The 20,558-nt window shown below is 34.2% G+C and overlaps 1 protein-coding gene across 2 annotated transcripts in view; it reads right to left on the bottom strand.

Annotated features, from left to right (window-relative positions):
- The window catches only part of METTL15 (methyltransferase 15, mitochondrial 12S rRNA N4-cytidine), a 215,740-nt gene that overhangs the window by 133,375 nt on the left and 61,807 nt on the right, over window positions 1–20,558 (bottom strand). The window lies entirely within an intron of this gene.

Genomic DNA, 20,558 nt, shown 5'->3' with positions numbered 1-20,558 from the left:
TTTTAATGTTAATGTTATCTTAATCCCGGATGCATATATTGATGAATAAAAATCTAAAAGAAATAGTTTTTACTTCAACACTAACATTATGTTATATAAACTTCTGGAGATTTGGGACAAAATCAGTATCTACCTCATGTATCTTCCCTGAAAATTACCAAAAGAACCATTTAGATGCAATTAATACAACAAATAAAATCTATTCTGACATGATTATGCTCAATTATTCTGGATGGAAAATTCACTGGGACTAATGATTTGCTTTGCCATGCTACTGACATATTTGCATTTGCTAAGCCCAACAAGTTTAGATTGAATTAGTCAGATATAGTTCACTGACTTCTCTCAGGTTTTTATCTATGTTTCTTGCCTATTACACAGATAAGGAAACATTTGTCACTCTGATGCATTCTACACCTGAAATGATTTACAGCACGTATCTGTGAACACAGAAGGTCAACTCAATAGTCTTAACACTGCGAACCAACAATTTTGCTATCTAAGCACTTGATTTATTATTGCACTGCTAAGCTTGGCTAGGTAGCTGTCTGCTAAGCACTTATTTTGTTTTATTTGTAACTATTACATGAGCTTATGCTGTGGGTAGGGGTAACCACAACCATCAAAGAATACAAAAGTTATATCAGAAACAAAAAAAAATCAATACATTATACTACATTGATCATTTTTTTTACATTTTATTAGCAGTATTGGTGCTACTGTGAGGACTCATCCTGTCATGCTGCAAACATTTCATCTTGCTGTTATTCTTATTCACAAAGTGCCATTTTTCACAACTTATTTTTTCTATGAATTTTTGAAACAAAAGCTCTAAGACATCAAAATGCCATGGAGAAGACAACCTCCATGTCTTATGACTTGTAGCTAGGATAGTTCCTTGGTTACAGTTGATAAATAGTGTGTGTGCCATCATCTTTTCTATAACTGCCTTTTGATAATCTTACAGACAGAGGAAAGGGGACAACAGGGGCTCAACTTGCTCTCTTCTCTGGGTCCAAAAAATTCCCTCTCAAGGGCTTGGCTGGAGCTGCTCTTTCTTCTAAGCTGCCACACACTTGACTAATCTGGAATTTTGAACTGGTTTACTATTTTGTAGAATATGCAACAACATGGCATTAATTTAATGGATTTGATTAATTCGATATCTCTTTTGGTAAAGGCATCATGAACAGAATCTCTTGCAATTTTAGGTGGGGTGGAAACAGTGATCCAATCATCCTTCTTCCCCAGTTTAAGATCTACTGTGCCTAGCAAATCTAATGGAATACGAAGGAATGAAGAGAGCACTCAATACGAACCAAGCACTCAACCAAGGCCAGACAGTTCCTGCTGTCATGGGGCTCATTCTACCAAGAGAGACAAAACCTGTGGAAGGAAAGAAAGGTGCCCTAGTCTGGTGGGGATAGTGGCATAGAAGATGTGAAGGCTTTCCACTCATAAAAACCATGTCCCTTTCCTGAAGTTGAGCCATGGGGCTATGCCAAGGACTCTGGTGACAATAGGAAGGGCTCTACTAGCTCCAGAACCAGTTGCCACATTATAGCTCTTCAAGTTGGAGCTGAGGGTATTGGGCTAGGAACAATGTTCATCCAAAGACTTTTGGATTCAGGAAGTCAGCAGCCCCAATCTTGGAGTCTTTTCCAAGGACTTGGAAAGACTCTGCATCTTGCTATGGGAATAGCAAGGGTCTTGGGCAGCTAGGTGGTGCAGTGGATAGAGCCCTGGCCTTGAAGTCAGGAGGACCAAAGTTTGAATCTAGCCTCAGACAACTGACACTAATTAGCTATGTCACCCTGGGCAAGTCACTTCACCCTGACTGCCTCGCATCCAGGGCCACCTCCAATTGTCCTGATTCATATCTGGCCAGTGGACCTAGATGGTTCCAAAGGAGAAAGTAAGGCTGGTGACTTGGCACAGCAACCCCTCACTCAAATCCGATCATCACATCCCTGATGATTCTTCGAGAATGAAGGACAAACATTAATAATATTATTATTACCTGGTATGTTTGTATTCGAATGCAGGGATTCATATTTTTCAGTGCCTCCAAATATATGATACAATTGAACAAAATTTATAAGATTCTAATTGTCTGTCAGTCCCTAAGCCCCCAAGGGTGAGTCAGTCTTTCCCATTAGATGGATGGTAAATTCTTTTCCCCCATTTGTATCCCCAATATTGGGCACAGTATCTCAAACAAATAGCAATTTCTCCATTTTCTTCCTCCTTGCAAAAAAGTCTTTCTGAGCCCCAAACAAGGAAAGCCAAAAAGGGGAAGTGAAGGACACCCAAGCTCCCCTAGTCAAGGGATGAGGGAGGCAGGTTTGGCTGGCAGTGCCCTCATTCTCCTTGAGCAAAGCTAAGCATAGGCTAGTCAACTCCCCTAAACCCTTCCAGTAATATATCAGGCTTCTAGCTCTAAAGGCTGAGGGCTGGGGCCTCTCCTGTCATGAGCAGCTCCTTCATTCTGGGCTCAGGGTGGCACCAAGTGAGAACATAACTGCTCCAGCATCAGGCAAAAGGAGGTGCTCACTCTCTTCCTTGCTCACTGTGGTGCCTCCCTGTCCTATAAACCCACAGGCTGGATTTAACGGGACTAACTTTCATTCACACTTCAATTGAGAAACCAAGTTAGCTCTGATAAAAATAAAGAAATTTAGGACTACTTAAAAATAAATAAATAAATGAACAATTATGAGCTAGCATAGTATGCTATAGGCGAACTTCTAGGCAGTAATCTTTTAAGGATGCAAAACCCATACTTCTATTTTCAATGCTCATTTTGAGTACAGGAATATAATAGAACAAAATAGAGAAACAATGCTAATAGTCTGAAGACATTCTAAAATGCATCAAAAGATTATGATGGAGTAAAAGTAGGGACTTGCCTGAGCTCTCCCAAATTCCCTTCCAAACATCTTTACGACAAAGCCTCAAAAGAAATTCTAGAATGGTAGAATCAACAATAGGACAGAGTAAAACAATTTTCCAACCCACAACCACTTAAATGGTCAACAGAAAAATTCTGTCTCACTGAGGCAGGGGGAAACCTGAATCAGTAGCAGCAACTTCAGGAGCTCTCAGTCCAAAGACTATTATAAGGTGGTCAGACAAATGGGTCAGAAAGAGATTAAAAAGGACTCTGCTAGCACTGGGTGGAGAATACTGTTTTATTATTCCTGCAGAGGTCAAATTATAAAGCATGTGGTTGGGACCATGGTCACAGTTCTAGATTAGGAAAGAGTGCTTATAGTCATTCTGACCAGAGCACAGGCTGGGACAACAGTGACCACAAATTTCCTTAGATCTACTGAGAACTCACAAAACTCCAAAACTATCTCTGAGAAAACCTGAACTTTGAGCAACAGAAAACCTGAATTTTGAGAAAGTGTTCATTCCAACCACAGAGCAGAGCCCAATTTAACATAAAGTTAAAACTCAAGAAATAAGTGGGAAAAATGAGAAAAAGCAAAACCTGACCACAGGAAGGTACAATGATGAAAGGGAAAATCAAAACACTAATACAAAACTCAGAAGGAGTCAATTAATGTCTTACATACTAATCAAAGTAAAATGTGAATTAGTCTCATACCCCCCAAAAAATAAATTCCTAGAAGAACTCAAAAAAAGATTGTAGAAAAGTATTGGGAAAAGAACTGACCGTGAAACCAGAAAATCATAAAATGAAGATCAACAGCTTGCTAAAGAAGGCACATAAAAGTACAGAAGAGAATAACTTCTTTAAAAAAGAGAATAGACCAAATGGTAAACGCAGCACAAAAAAAATTCAATGAAGAAAAGAATTTCTTAAAAAGTAGAATTGAGCAAATGGAAAAAGGTGGTACAAAAGTTCACTGAAAAAAAAAGATTACTTAAAAACTCAAATTGGGCAAGGGGAAACTAATGATTCCATGAGACATCAAAATACAATAAAACAAAATCAAAATTAGAAAAAAAAAGAAAAAAGTGAAATATGTCATCAAGGGGAAAAAACTGATTTGGAAAATAGATTGAGGAGAAAAAAAAATTGAGAATTATGGGGCTACTTGAAAGCCATGACCAGAAAAAGATTCTAAGCATTATATTTCAAGAAATTGTCAAGGAAAACTGTCCTGATACCCTAGAAATAGAAAACAGAATAATAGAATATAAACTAGAAATTGAAAGAATCTACCAATCGCCTCCTAAGAGATTCTAAAATGAAAACTCCCAAGAATATTATAGTCAAATACCAGGAGTGCTCTAAATCACTACTGATTAAAGAAATACTAATTAAAACAACTCTGAGGTACCTATCTCACATCTACAGAGGTAAAGAAAATATTCCAAGTAATCAGAAAGAAATAATTCAAATATCATGAAGCCAAAGTCAGGATAACATAAGATTTAGCAGCTTCTAAATTAAAGAATGACAAGTCTTGGAATATGGTATTTCAGAGGGCAAAGGAACTAGGATAACAACCAAGAATCACCTACTCAGTAAAACTGAGTATAATCCTTCTGAGGAAAAAAAATGGATGCTTAATGAAAGAGAACTTTTTAAACATTCACCATGAAAAAATCATAACTGAAGAGAAAAATTTGACTTTCAAATATAAGACTCAAGAAATTTCAAAAAGAGGAAAAGAAAAGCCATAAGGAATTCAGTAAGGTTAAATTGTCTACATTTCTACATGAAAAGATGATACTTTAACATTATTAGGGCAGTTAGAAGAAGTATACATAAAGGGCATGGGTGTGAGTTGATATGATGGAATGGATCTAAAAAAGGGGGGGGTGAGGTGAGAAGAGGAATGCAGTAGAGAAGGGGGAAAGAAGAGGCAGAATGTGGTAAATTATCTAATAGAAAAGAGGCAGAAAAAAGCTTTTACAATGGAGAGAAAGATGGAAGAGAGGACAATACTTGAACCCTACTTTCATCAGAACTGACACCAAGACAGAATAACACTCAGCTGGGTAAAGAAATCTATTGTATACCCTACCGAGAAGTAGGAGGGGAAGGAGATGAGAAGGAAGAGGCATGTGAGAGAGAAGAAGGAATAATAATAATAATAATAATAATAATAATAATAATAATAATAATAGAATAATAAAAATAATAATGATAATAATAATAGAAGGAAATGAGGCCGTGGTCAAAAAGGAAAGTATTAAAAAAGAGAAAAGAATAAGCAGGAAAAATAGGAAAATACACAGTAAACTGAAAAAAATTTACAGCAAGTATCCTGATAAGATCTTTAAGTCAAATTTATAAGAATAGTTATTCCCCTCTTGATAAATGCTCAAAGGATATGATTAATTTTCAGATGAAAAAATCAAAGTTATCTAGAAGACATACAAAAAACATGCTCTAAATCACTATTGATTAAAGCTTTGCAAATTAAAACAACTCTGAGGTACCAGCTCACATCTATCAAATTGGCTAATATTACAGAAAAGGAAAATGACACATATTGAAGGGGACATGGGAAACCTAGGACACTAAAACACTACTGGTGGAGTTGCGAACTTGATTGAACCATTCTGGAGAGCAATATGAAACTGTGGTTAAGGAACCATGTCTATCCTTTGGCCAAGGAATAACACCACTAAAAGATTTGTATCCTAAAGAAATGTTTAAAAAATAAAAGAAAAACCTCCATGGAAAAAACATTTACAGCACTTTTTTTTTTTGTGGTAACAAGGAATTAGAAATTGAAGGTATGTTCAACAGTAGAGAAATGGTAGAAAAATTGTGCACTAAGAAATGAAGAATAGAATATTGTCAGAAAAATCTTTAAAGATTTACATGAAAAAGTGAAGTGAATAGAACCAAGAGAACATTGTGCACAATAGCAGCAATATTGTATAATTATCACCTGTGTATGACTTGGCTCTTTTCAGCAATACAATGATCTAAGACAATTTCAAAGGACTCATGTTAAAAATGCTGTCCTTCTCCAGAGAAAGTACTGATTGAGTCTGAGTGCAGATCAAAGACTTTTTTTTAAACTTATTTTAATCTAAATTAAATTACTAAGTTTCTTAATAGGGTGAGACAGGGAGGGAGAGAAAATTTGGAATTCAAAATTTTTAAAAAAGACTATTTAAAATGTTTTACATGACAATGGAAAAAAAATTTAAAACAAAAACAAGAAAAAAAAAGGCCTTTAGTAGATGGACCAGCTAGTATTGAAAGAATAAAAAAAGACAAGATATTTTCAGAAAAACATAGCAAGTCTTACATGAATTGATGTAAAGTGAAAAGAAGCATTACATGGTACTTATGAAACATATTATTAAATATATATGTACATATATCCAAACATCCCCAAGTATAGATCATTAAAAAGTTTTCAAATTTTCCTTAAAAATCTATTTGTAAACCTCACACTTTTTAGATATAATTTTTTCCACTAAGAATGTAGGCAACATATAGGATAAAAATAATAGTTAAAAGTTTAGTTTAATTAGTAATGACTTTTTTGAAAGTTCAGGGGGAAATGTCTATTGAATCACAAATGATAATATTACCTCTTTACAGAACTTATTTTTAAAAGACTTCAAATGGGGGCAGCTAGGTGGCGCAGTAGATAGAGCACCAGCCCTGGAGTCAGGAATACCTGAGTTTAAATCTGACCTCAGACACTTAATAATTACCCAGCTGTGTGGCCCTGGGCAAGTTGCTTAACCCCATTGCCTTGCCCCCCACAAAAAACACCCCTAAAATAAAAAAATTAAAAGTCTTCAAATATTATTTAATTTTAAAAATTATGATCCTTCCATAATATCACTGAAATTTATTTTAAAATAGTACTGGTAACTTGACTTTCTCCTGCAGTCTTTACAATATGTGGACATTCTATAACATAGTATCAGTGACAGTACTAAGAGGTACGAATTCTATTTCTATGATTTTGTAACAAGACAATACCTTTTTCTGAGCCTCAGTTGGATTAAGTGATCTTGGTAACTGCTTCCAACTATAAATTGATGACTCTCATCTATACAATGATGGGGCTGAGCTAAAAAGCATCTCAGGTTCCCCCCACCCCCCAGAACTAACATTCTATTTTAGGTTTTCTATAATCAATACCTATGCCTATGTCTATGTCAATATCCTATAATCAATTCTTGTCCATCCTGGTATGCCAGTTCAACCCCACTTCATGCTCCAGTCCCAACAACCCAGCCCTTAGAGCCAATCTTTAACCTAAAGTGTCAGATCCAGCTTGCTGACTTCCCTTAAACATACCAGAGGTGTTCATCTTGGAGACCTGTTGCAGATATGGGTACTGCCCAGGGCTAGATTTACACCCTCTGCCCAGAACACAATGCTTTTCAGTAGAATGCCATTCTGAGTCTGAACCTTATGATGGTGCAAAGAAGATAGCCTCAATGTAGCAGAAAAAAATCCCTTCTCTTCTAGCTATAGGGCAATGAAGGCCAGAGCAGGAACTTCTTTCCCCATTATATATACTATACTTGGTCACATGTGTTTTTCTCCCAAGGTCCAGACTGGTGCTAGAGCCCAGCAGAGAATAAGAAAGATGGGCTCCACCGTAGATTCCTAACAGGGTGTGGGCTTGCTTGCTACCCATTTCATGATGATGGTCTTCAATAAGGATATTTCAGTACTTAGGAAAGACTGTAATTGGCCTTAGTTTAACTAGGATCACAGCTGTGACAGAAACAGATCAATTCTCCAGATGCATAATAACCAACTGTCTCAAAGAATTTACAAGGCGAGTGGGAAAGGCTATTTGTTTCATATGCTACTCTATTTTTGAATCAGAATAGAACAAATATGCTCCTGTGATTTTAATAAGGACTCTAAAAATTAGGCATTTACACTGTATCCTTGAAAGCCTTGATAGGATGGAATTCTTATTTTAGTACTTTAAGTATAGGATTTGTATGAGTAAATTCTCTAATAAAAACAATTTACATCTATAACATGTGTTAGGAGTTCATAAGGTACTCTTCTCACCACAGCCCTGTGAGCTGGACAGAACAAACTATAACTTTTTGCAGATGAGAAAGTCAGAAACAGAAAGATGAAATTACTTGCTCATCTAGCATTTCTAGCAATTAAGAGCTCAAATCCACATCTTCTGATGACAAATCCATTATTTCACAATGTAGATAATTTAAGTATAGCTTTAAAAGAATTGATTGAAAAAAAATTTTAAGTAATTTCTATAATAACTTAGTGCTTAGACTTTAGAGCTACAAATACAAAAATCAAGACAATCCTTTTTCTTAAGATACTTCTATTCTAACAGAGGGAAACAAGATATATAAGGAAATAGTGGCCAAGAAGTCTGTGCAATTGATTGACACATATTTTACAGGGATATGTTGATTTGATTACTATTCCCAGAATTAGTGCAAGAAATTGGAGTAGGGAAGATCAGCTGTTGGAAGATGCCCACAGAGCATGACAGTTCTGGATTGGCCTAGGTATGAAGAAGGCAATAAACAAGAGGGTGGTATGAGTACTTATTTCCCTAGTTTTTGTCCGAATTATCTGAGTACTAAAATAGCTTTCTGATTAATTGATGAATCATTATCATTGAATTTTTAGGCAACAGAATGAAAGTTAGAGATGCCATAAGTCTTAGAAATAAGTAAATACTATTCTGATTTTCAAAATATAAAAGTAATATACTTGATATTAAATGCTGGTAAAAAGATATAACATTATTTTAAGATGTTTTAGCACAAAAGAAAGGGAGGAGCTCATTAATGAGAGTCAATTTGAGTTCCTTAACAAACAAAATATTAAACTAACCTCACATACTACCTTTCCCCCTTAAGATGTATTAGACTAGCAAATCAGGGAAATCAAATACACAGATTACATTTTGATTTTGATAAGGCATTTGACAAATTTTCTTGTTATTTCTATGTTCTACATGGAAACTTATGGACTAGATAAATTTATAAGACCCAGGGAGTATTGCTTAAATGAATTCATATCAACTTGAAGTGAGCGGCATGTAATTCTCTTGTTTAGAAGAGGTTCTGGTTAATATTTTTAATAACTTGGATGATTGCATAGTTTGTAAACTTTTCAGACTTTTTTGACTACATATCATAATATAATTAGAATCTAAAAAAAATTCTGAGAGGCTAATACAGTAGACTAAAGTTTTAAAAACTTAAATTTAACTGGAATGTGTGATGTTCTGCATCTGAGATTTAAAAATTAAATGGTACTAGTACAGAATGAGGTAAAAATGGTTCATAGGAAAAATACTGAGGGCTCTGAATGATATAAGCAGTGATGCAACAATCAAAAAACTTGATGGAATCCAAACTGCCTTTGTAGATGTTTAGCAGAGAAGTGACCATCAGCAATTTGTAGTTCATCATGGGATGGTGATCAAGATGTTGAGAAGATATAAAACCACAATAGAAATGAATAATTTGCAGAAACTGGAGAATGAAAAAATTAGAAAGGACAAGATTATTATCTTCAAATATGGGAAGATCTTATATGATGTATACTCATTCTAGTAGCTTTTACAAAATAAGAACAAATCTTTGGAAAGCAGAAAGAAGTAATGTTGATTTGGTAAAAGGGATAATTGTCTAGCACTTAGGACAGTCCAAAACTAAAATAGGATGCCTCAGATGCCTCAGTTCTTAATCACTGAGAAGTCCTCAAGCAGAGATTACATTGCACAATCATTTGGTAAAAAGTCACAAATGGGATTCGAGCCTTGGGCAGTTGTTCTGAGATCCCTTTCCACTTAAAAATATTGTTATTTGAGGTTTTAGGATCTGGCATTTGTCAGTGACAAACAAAAATCTGCCTATATATAAGAGCACTACTTTCTATATAATTAAAAAATTTCTGTCCCATTAGTTATCAATGGTACTGAAATAAATATGGCACAAAAGTAGCTGCTTAGTTTCCTGCCTCTTAAAAGTACTTAAAAGTCACACATTAGGCAATATGGCTTCCTATATCAATTCCCAAGTTCTTTCCTTTACAAAGTTAATTGGAAAACAGACTGGCATAAATTATCTAGACCAACATTTCACATCATCTAACAATAATTAAAGTTCCAAATGGACACATGATCAAAATATAAAAAGTCAAATTATAAACAATTAGGAATAAAAAGAGTATATTTCTCAACAATGGACAGAGAAAGAATTGTTGAGCAAATAAAGGATTGAAAGGATTGTGGGAGTCAATAATTTTCATTATATAAAATTGAACAAAAGAATACAGTTAAAATTAGGAAGCAAAGAATTAACTTGGGAAAAAACTCTGCAGAAAATTCTCATAAAGATCATATATTCAAGTTATATGGAGAATCAAACAAATATCTAAGAATAACAAATAAAATTTATTATTTTTATCAATTTTATTAAATTTAATTAAATTATCATCCATCAATTTTATTTTACTTAATTTATTTGATTGACCTTACAAAATAAAGTAAATAATTTTGATTATAAAGAACTAAAAAGATGTTACATCATGGTAGTTATAAATATAAGGCAAATTTTGTAAAAAATTTTCTCTGATAAAGATCAGCTACCCAAGATATATAGGGAACCAACAGAAATATATAATAACTATGCCCATTCACCAAGAGACCAATTGCTGAAGAGTGAACCAATTACCTACATATTATATATTTTATAGAGGTGTGAGTCAAACAGTATACGAGGTATATTATAAGCAGATACAGTGACTTAACTTATACAAAGTAATACTTAAGCATATTTAATGAAATGTGGGATTGCTTCATCTTCAAAATAAAGATAATACTGGAGAATCCTATACTTGATCAGTTAATCACTTTGAATTTTAAAACCACTATAAAGTTCTTTAAGTTAAAGTTCTTTAAATTTTAAAGAAAGAATAGAAGTTAGGTTCTCATAAACTTACAAATGCAAGGACATGTTGTCAGGTTGATTATTTGTTAGTCAGAGACTACTTTTCCTGAAACAAGTGTCCTAAAACTAAATTTATTTTCTGTTAGGTGTCTCAGTTTTAGAAAAGAGTGCATAGCTTTTCTCTGCCTGGTAACTTTAATAAGACACTTAAAAATAAATCAGCTGTCTTATATGAGTTAATTTCAGACATATAATTGTTAGTTCTTTAAATATTTCTTTGCCAAAATTATTCCACAATATAGTACCATAGCTTGCTTATATTGGAAATTCATAATTAGACACGGCAATATTTCCCACATAACCTGTGATATGCTACAGAATTTATCCCTATACTATCTTTACAAAAGGGAGTGACATTTCAAAATACTCCTGTTTACAAATGATTATATTTTTAAAAATTGGTTAATAAGAGATCATAATTCTAAAAAGGTAAGTTCTCCTAAGTATACATAATTAAGAATTAAATTATAAAAGGTTCAGATTTCATCACCTACTGAATCCTTTATTCTATATTCTCAATTAATCTAATGATTTTCATTTTTTCTGTCCAAATATAAACATGTTACATGCATATGTGTATGTATATATATATACTATTTTTATCTTACAAAACCTGAACTAGAACACAAAAAGACCGATTTGTCAATCCATAATATTTATGATCTTAGTATTTATAGAGAATAGAGAATAATTTTCACTCTGAAATTTCTGAAACAACTTTAAACTAAATTAAGAAAAAATGTCAATTAATGGAAGAGGAAGAGCCCTGCCACTTCTATGGTGATTCTAGAGCTAATCCTGAACAAAGCAATTGATGCAAGCTCAATTACACTTGGCAATCTGAAATGTCAGGGTTGACTTTGGATTACCTTACTATGGTAACAAACAATCTATTAAAAAGAGCTACTGGAAGCAGGATCACTTTTCTTCTGTAAAACATATGGAGTCTCTTTTCTGTCAACTAAAGTTCACTATCGGACTCGGTTTACAAGAGCTTGGTATAGAAGAAGTGTGGCATTCAGATAACTCTCCTCACTGCTACTCTGCCCGTCTCTCTCTCCTCACACAAGCTTCAGGAAACAAATAATTAACAAAAACTGAGCAAGTGTTCTTCCTGTCCTACACCATGATTAACCCATTAGAAAAAAAGTCACTGAGCTTAGGACTTAAGTAAACCTCACCAATCATTTACTTAACAATTTAGAATACACACTAAGAGATCTAGAGTTAGAAAGATTGGGAGGTCCCCCAGTGTGATGCTCTCATTTTAAAAGTAAGGTTTAAATGAAAGTCCAATGAAAATGTACTGCCCTACTTGGAAGAATCGTTCTGAGAGAATGTGTAAATCTGAAACTATTCCACAAACAAGATCTATTGTTACTAAGGACATCTAAAAGATTGGATAAATAGGCAAATCAAACTGTAGCAAAAAAGGTTTGCACAAAATCTAAAAGAATACTTCCCTTTAATAGCCATGAAAATATTTAATTAGATTTGAAATTTAACTATACCAGCATTTCAGTTATCAAATCTGATCCCTGCCTCTCAAAAGGGGATCAAAGTCATTTCTTAAGATGGAAACAAAATTTACCATCCCTGAAAGAATTAGTAGTAGTAATTAATAATACAAGAGGGTTGAACAAATGAAAATAGTCAATGACTCCTGTGAACTTGGAAAAGAACTTGGAAAGTACAGGAATAAAGGCAGTTAAATGAGTTGAAATTCTCTGGGGTTTTTTCCAAACCAAAGATCAACAAATTAGGATGAGAAATAGAAGCTATCAATTTCTTTTCATGAAAATTACCAATTTTAAACTATATTTATGATTATTAATCAATAAAAATTAAAGCAGTAAAAACCATAACATATAGCTAGGAAATCAGTTTTACCATCTCAAAAAGTATGGGACAATAGAGAGAATTCTAAAACAAAATTTCCATGGGATCCTAAAAAAGAGGATTTTTAATCAGTCATTACAACAACCAAAAACATAGGAAATTCATTACAAAGGGTTTCATAACCATGATTCCTTAAGTAAAAGGCAGGTGAGGATGCTGGGATAGTACTGCACCTGAACTCAATGGCCCTGGATTTGAACACTTGTTACTTCTGTGACTGTGGGAAGTGGCCCCTCTGGCGGGGGTGGGGGGGGGGGGGGATCTGGGAAACATCTCTTGCAGAAGATAGAATTTGAGGTGTGATTTCAAAGAGGCCAGACAAGCCCAGTGATAAAGGTGAAGAGGAAAAGTATTCCAAGAATAAGAAAAGGTACAGACTTGAGAGATACAGTATCTGGTATGAGAAACAGCAAGGACACCAGAGTAGCTCTATCACAGAACACGTAGAAGGAATCAAGTATAACAAGTCTGGAAAGGGAAAATGGATCTACATTGAGAAATGATTTAAATACCAAAAAAGGATATTTAATTTAATCCTTAAAATAACAGGAAGACATTGAAATTTTCTAAATGTCTGTGTATGTAATAAGGTCAAATACTACAAATCTTGTCTTTAAAGGATGGGTTGGAATAGGAAGAGACTAGAGGCAGAGATACCAAGCAGAAAGCCGACACTCGAGCAATGACTAGATAAGTGAAGAGGAGATGGAAGCCAGTGGAAACAAAAAGATCCAGCAACAGACTATGGGCAGGGGCAGGGGAAGGAGAAAGGGTTTTCAGTGAGAAGTTGAGGATGACACAGAGGTTGAGACACTGGAAGAATGGTGGAAGCCACCTCAGAGCAAGGGAGAGGAAGGGGGGGGGGGAAGAAGAGGTTTTCTTGGAAACATGTTTGGGATGACTTCCAGGACATCAAGTTTGAGAGTCATAAAGACAGCTGGTAATGTGGCACTCAACCTAGACTAAGGCTAAGGAGGAATCATCTGAATAGAAATGATAAGGGAATCCATGGAAGCTGCTGATATCACCAAGGAAGAAGAGAAGAGGGCCTATAAAAGAGTCCTGGGGTGCCCAGGACCTAAATGAAGATCCAGCAAAGAAGCCTGAAAAAAAAAAGACAGGTAAATATGGCTGGCTCTGGAAAATCAGGAGAGACCAGTGTCCCAAAAACAGAGAGGGCAGGAGAGAGGTCAAAAAGGAATGAATATTAGGAAAAGGAAGGCATTAGATTTGGCAATTATGAGATCATTGGTAACTTAAACTGAGAGTAGTTTTAGATAAATGGAGAGGTCATTCAACTCCAATGAAACTACTGATTTCAAACACAAATTGTTCTTAGTTGATGTGCATTACTAAATTCTCTTCATCTTTGTCTTGGAAGAGATACATTTACTATATTCAAAATTCACCTAAACAAAGTTACATAATATGCTTAGAGAGTTTTCAAAAAACCAGAAGAGATCTTAACTCATATGGACAGTCCATTGGAGGTGGAAGATACTAAGCTGTTTTCCCTTTAATTTCCATATAACAGGCCATCATTTACTTTATTTGTAAGAATGAAATGATGTATATGGCGAGTGTATATGTATAAAAAATTCAAGCTGTAATTTTTAAAAATCGAATTGAAAGAACAAAAAGAAATTGTATGTGGACTAATCTAGAACCAGCAGAAAGGAATGCTATCCCATTATGGTTTCCTTCTCTAATACTAATCTTCAACATATCTACTGAAATCTTACTCTGTCTCATCTTGGAATGGGGATGACCCTGGGATTTTGAAGGTTGAGATGGCAGAGGAAAACTCCTGTATATCTCAATGAACACCAGTTTCTCTTCTGTAGCATAAGGAAGTGATACTAAATGATCTCCAAGATCCCTTCTACCTGATTCTGTGACTCTAATTCAAATTGTGGTTGTTCCATAGGTCTAAAAAGTCTGTGCAAACTGACTTGGTGAAAAATTCCCTGAATTCTAAAAACCATTGCCATTACTTTCCTTTCTTTGAATATAAAACTTAAACTATAAAAAAAGAAGAAAAACAGTATGAGAGTAAATATAATAACATTTTATATTTTATAGTTCAAATTATTAGTAACTTTGCACATATACCATATCCCAATACTTCAGAACAATGGGCAAAGGAAAGGAAAATTGAAATTATGAATTGATAGTACACCATAAAAAATTTCTTGTGGGATTTAGGGGCAATACACACACACACACACATACACACACACACACACAAAACAAAACGCATTTACTAGAATAGTATTTCACCCAATTTATAATTTTACCTGTAAAGCTACATTTGATTCTATATTCACTAATGCTCTCAGAAATCAGAATAAAACATAACATACGGCTAAGTTAAAGCATTTGATGCATATGATATTGCATAAATGTTAATATTAAAAGGAACTGAAATGGAATAAATCGCTGAGAAATTATTTATGTACTTAATAATAGCAACTTATAGAAATAACAGTTTTAGTTCAGAGAGTGACATTTCTTTTAAACACTCAAAGTATTAGTAATACTATTTTCCAATGGAAAAATAGGAGGTGGAAGTAAACAAATTAAACTCTCTAGAATGACATTGCTAGTATTTCCTTTTGGGGGCTACACAGAAAGGAAAAATATAAGAGGTTTTATTTTGGACATATTTGGGAAAACTATGAGACATCTGGTCTGAGATGTCAAAAATTTTAATATTGGCAATTGTGGCACTGGGGTTCAGGGAGTCTAAGACTAAATGTATAGCTGTGACTCATTTGCAGAAATATCAAAAAAGGACACAATGCAATAACAGGCTGCAAATTTTTTTGGTTTATTTTAAATTAGGGCATAACCACAATAATAATGTTAGTCCTCCATTTTTGAAGAAGATCATGATATCAGGGAGGTGATGCCATGACAGGTACATGTACCGGATTTGAATGACGAGTATGCTGTGCTAAGTAAACAGTCTTACTTTCTCCTCCAGAGCAATTTGGGTTGAGTGGCCAGTTAGGGATCAGAACTACTAGAGATGGCTTTGGATGTGAGGCAATTAGGGTTAAGTGACTTGCCTAAAGTCACATAAAGATTGGATTCGAATTCCCATCTTCCTGATTCCAAGGCCAGTGCTCTATCCACTGAGCAATCTAGCTACCCCATAATCACAATAAGAATATGGGGTAGATAATAACACTTTGTGGCTAAGTAGCTGAGTGAAAATTCAGATAAGTTCTAAGAATAAATCTGTTTTTAATATTCTGGTTAGTCTTAAAAGTATTTGACATTCGTATGTACCTTTTATTTACTTCAACTCACTGTAAGTACTGATATTATGAAGTTTTGTGTGTTTTTTCCTTTTGAATCCAATTTTAAGTGCTTACTTCTATCTAATTATACTCTTACTTCAAAGGAGCAATATAAAAGTTATGGAATAAAATCTGATTCCTTATTCCTTCATAAATCTGAACAAAAGAATCAAAGTCAAGCAGAGGCACAATGAAAAGAGAATCAGTGCAGTTTGGGGGAAGGGAAAGGCAGAGAGTCAGAACCACTGGGGTCTAGTGCCAGTCCTGCCACAACCTGTGATGTGACATGACAAGTAACAATTTCTCTAGGTTTCCAAAGTTTCCTCATCAATAAAAATAAGAAAGTCATTAAGCTTCCTCCCTATGGCTAAGGCACCAAGGCCATTCATTCTATAAGGTTCAGTAATATAAAAAACATCACAATAAACAAACCAACAAACAAAAAAATACTGGACGTGAAGAAGACATTAAAACATATGTACACACACACATATGTATGAATATACCAGTTTGTGCTGACTGCTAGATTTTACTTGTTTGGTTTTATAATATTAAGCTAAGAGGTTAATCTTTCGACTAAGTAATTTGAAAACACTTTCAAATAAGCCAAACTAAATGATTCATAAATCTTATGCTGTTTTGTTACCAAACAATAGCTATCGACTGAATTCACTATGATGTGTTCTACAGTGACAGAATATTCAGAAAACATCAATCAGGTGAAATTCTTCAATATCAACATTAATTCTAGTTAACGTTACATCAGGATTAGTATTAACAGTGGTGAGTCAACAATTCTGTTGCTCTATACACACACACATGAGATGCTTGGAGGCAACCCAAACATGTCCAAAATTTCCTGAATCAGGAAAGTTTGCCAACTAGCTAAGAAATGGAGTCCACAACTGCTCACTGAAACCCTAACCAAAGAAAATCTGTAGTTGTTTCCCAGATCCAAACTGAGGTCAGGAGCACACAAAGCTCATATCAGAATAGCAATAATCAGATGTTTTGGGATTTTTTTTTTCACAAGGCTATGGGGTTAAGTGACTTGCCCAATGTCACTCAACTAGGTAATTATTAAGTATCAGAGGCTAGATTTGAACTTGGCCTACTACTTAGCTGCCCCTAGAATAGTCAGCCGAAATCTTGTAGCTCCTTAGGCCAAATGACCTCTTACGCTCTTGAAGAACAAAGGACTGAATCCATGGAGAAAACAGGTAACAAATTAGAAAATACAGATGGAAGAGGTTTCAATATTCCCTCTAGAACAGAGATGAGGAACCATTATTTGAATATTTATAACATCATTCATGGGCCTTACAAAATTATCAATTTAAAAATTAGTGACTATATTTGGTCAAACATTTAATTAATTCACCCCATGTAAGCTGCTAGATTTATTGAATTTTGAGTCATGCTTATGGTTGCCGTAGCAGCACCAGACCAAATGATTTCAAAGGCCTTATATGGCCCACAGGCCAGATGCTCCTGTCCCTGTTCCAGAAGTACACACACACAAAAAAGCCTAACATAAAATTCTAATTTAGAAACTAAGTCTAGAAGACTAAGAACATAAAAAAAGATCCTACAGGTAAGGACCTTCTGTAAAACCAGAGACATCCAAGACAAACTCTGAACAAGTCTTCAAAAAAGAAAAATAAGGGGGGGGGGAAAGGAAAAAGAAAAGAAAATGGAATGGGAAGGGAAGGGAAAAGGGAAGAAAGGACCAAGGGTCAGAAAAGCATTTTAAATTTGCATGAAGAATTTATTGTATGCTTAAAAAAGAAAAGCAAGGGGGTGGCTAGGTGGCACAGTGGACAGAGCACTGGCCCTGAGCACCGGCCCTGGAGTCGGGAGTACTTGAGTTCAAATCTGGCCTCAGACACTTAATAATTACCTAGCTGTGTGGCCTTGGGAAAGCCATTTAATGCCATTGCCTTGCAAAAACCTAAAAAAAAAAAAAAAAAGCAAGTTGTAGATATTGCAAATTTAGGTTTTCAATAAAAATCTCTAAATGGTTAAATTCAGAACAAAAAAACAAAGCAAACAAAAATTATCAAGATAGCCTTTTTTAGGAAATTTGGCTATTAAAGGAAGGCAACAAATAGGAAAGCTTAAGGAGAGGGTAAGGCTAAGTAAAATTAAGGGAGGCAGAAAGAGAGAAAGAGGAAAAAAACATTTAATAAGAAAAAGAGGGAGAAAGGGGAACAGAGAAAGAAGGAAAGAGAGAATATGAAATGTGAAACTAGGAACCAGAAGAAAATAAAAATGAGGTGAAGGGCAGAATCATTTTATTATACCAAACGTAATATACCAAGATCAACATTATTTACTTGTAAAATATGCTAAAGGTTTATTTGAGCAAATAGGTAACATTTGATCAAATATAATAAAACCTCAGATAATTAGCACCAATTAAAAGGAACTTTTCAAGCTATCAAGCACCACAAGAAATTCTATAAAGAGGAATCCTAAAATATTCTAGATAGTAATGAGAACATAAAGAGTGATCTGAGTACTTGTCTAAGTTGAAGACAAATTTCAGGCAAAAATTGGAAGTTATCTTTCAAACTATCAGCGTCCTGAAAAATGAAGATGATGAACTCTAGACCCTTTTCTGGTTTAACATTCTGAGTCTAATTGTGAGCCCAAACATGAAGATCATATTCCAAAGCCTTTCAGTTTAGATTTTATTAATCCAACCAAGAGAACTTGAATAACATGGATTTCTATATACGCATCATCACTACATGTTATTTCTAGTTGTCTCACTTATTTCTAACATCTTACATATTGTTTACAAAACTTTATTTTTATAATAAGGAATTATAATAAGGAATTTAAGAATGTGAAGTTCTGGAAGAACAGTTTTAGATATTTTCAATTTATTCTAACATCATTAGACATTGACTTTATGATGTCTCTCAATGTTGATTGACACTGTCATTGCTAGGCATAGTAGGCATCCCAGATGTTCACATGGACTATTTGTGCCGGACCTGTGGTAGAGCATTCCAAGTGCATATTGGTCTAATCAGCCATAGTAGGACACACTGTAATTTGTCTCAAACATAGTGATGTCATTTTAGTCTTCTTCCCAAACAAAAGACAGTAACCAACTAAATTGAGGATCCCTGATTAGAAAAGTATCTTTTTTTCCTAAAACAAATACAAGAGTTAGATGAATTCAATTTCTCACAATTAACTTTATATACTCAAAAAAAAAGGAAACTCCATCCCTAACCAGTTTTCATTGTATGACAATAAATTCTCATCATGACACCTTCCTCTGCAATAACTGATGTGCTAGTATGCATTAATGAGTAAACTTTATACTTTAAGGCAATCAAGGTCAATACACTTTATTCTGTCATTCTATAGAACAATACAACCCAACTAAGTATCTCTGTGCTGGAAGGGTTTAATGAACTCCAATACACTGTAACTTAAGATACTCATATTCTCATCTGGCATACAAGCACAATACACTAATACATAATTAAAGAACAAGCAGTTATGGTGATTTATATTTATGTGAGGTCAGCTTTACAAAGCAACATGTTTCAGACTCAGGGGGCAATTAAGCAAAGATTAATTTCTTACCACAAATATGAAACTCAAATTGCTAACAAATTAAATCAGTAAGCAAAATATGCTAATGAAGGTAAGAAGTGTTAAAATAAAAAAAATGTTTCAAATAAATATGCATCAGAAATCTTCATTTTGCTATTTCCATTTCAAAAGTCTTTGAAACTTTTTTTAAAAAATCATAGGAAATCAACACAATTATTTTCTTTTTCCGTTGTTCATTAAAATAAAATTGAAGTCAATTCTAGGAATAAGAATATAGCAGGAATAGAAGAGGATTCACTTTTTTTTTAAATCTAGGAACATTATAATGATCAAGGTGATTATTTGGATAAAAATATGAACAATTCCTAAAAGTTATTGGCCAAGTTAATCTTAGAAAAATATAGTTTATCTATACTCAAATATTTTTCAATTATTATGTTCTTTTCAATGGGATATATGTAGTTAACTCCCCAAAAATACAAATATTAAAATTTGTATACAGTATAATCAAGAATATAATTAACAGTGCAAAAATAATGACAGGCTCATTTTACCTACTATTCTTAAATGAATCATGGAAAAAGTGATGTTAATTTCAGGATACTATTACCTCCAAAAAACTACTATAAAAGGGGAACAAATTGAACATCATTACAGTGGGAGCTTATGATTTTATAATGAGATGTGGATAAGCTCTTTGAGAACCTAAGTTTTTCATTGTTGTCTTCATCCCTGGTGTATAAGGCTTTGCAAACAGCAGTTGTTTAATATTTTTTGAGTGATGTTAGCTGGGAAAAACTTGCAAAACTTTCTCATTAGACTGGATGCTTCTTGCAAGCAGAACATGTTCTATTCTTT

The sequence above is a fragment of the Macrotis lagotis genome, chromosome 3, assembly GCF_037893015.1.
Source record: "Macrotis lagotis isolate mMagLag1 chromosome 3, bilby.v1.9.chrom.fasta, whole genome shotgun sequence".
In the NCBI taxonomy this organism is placed as follows: Eukaryota; Metazoa; Chordata; class Mammalia; order Peramelemorphia; family Peramelidae; genus Macrotis; species Macrotis lagotis.
The sequence above is the reverse complement of the archived record's forward strand: the minus strand, read 5'-3'. Positions and strand labels throughout refer to the sequence as shown.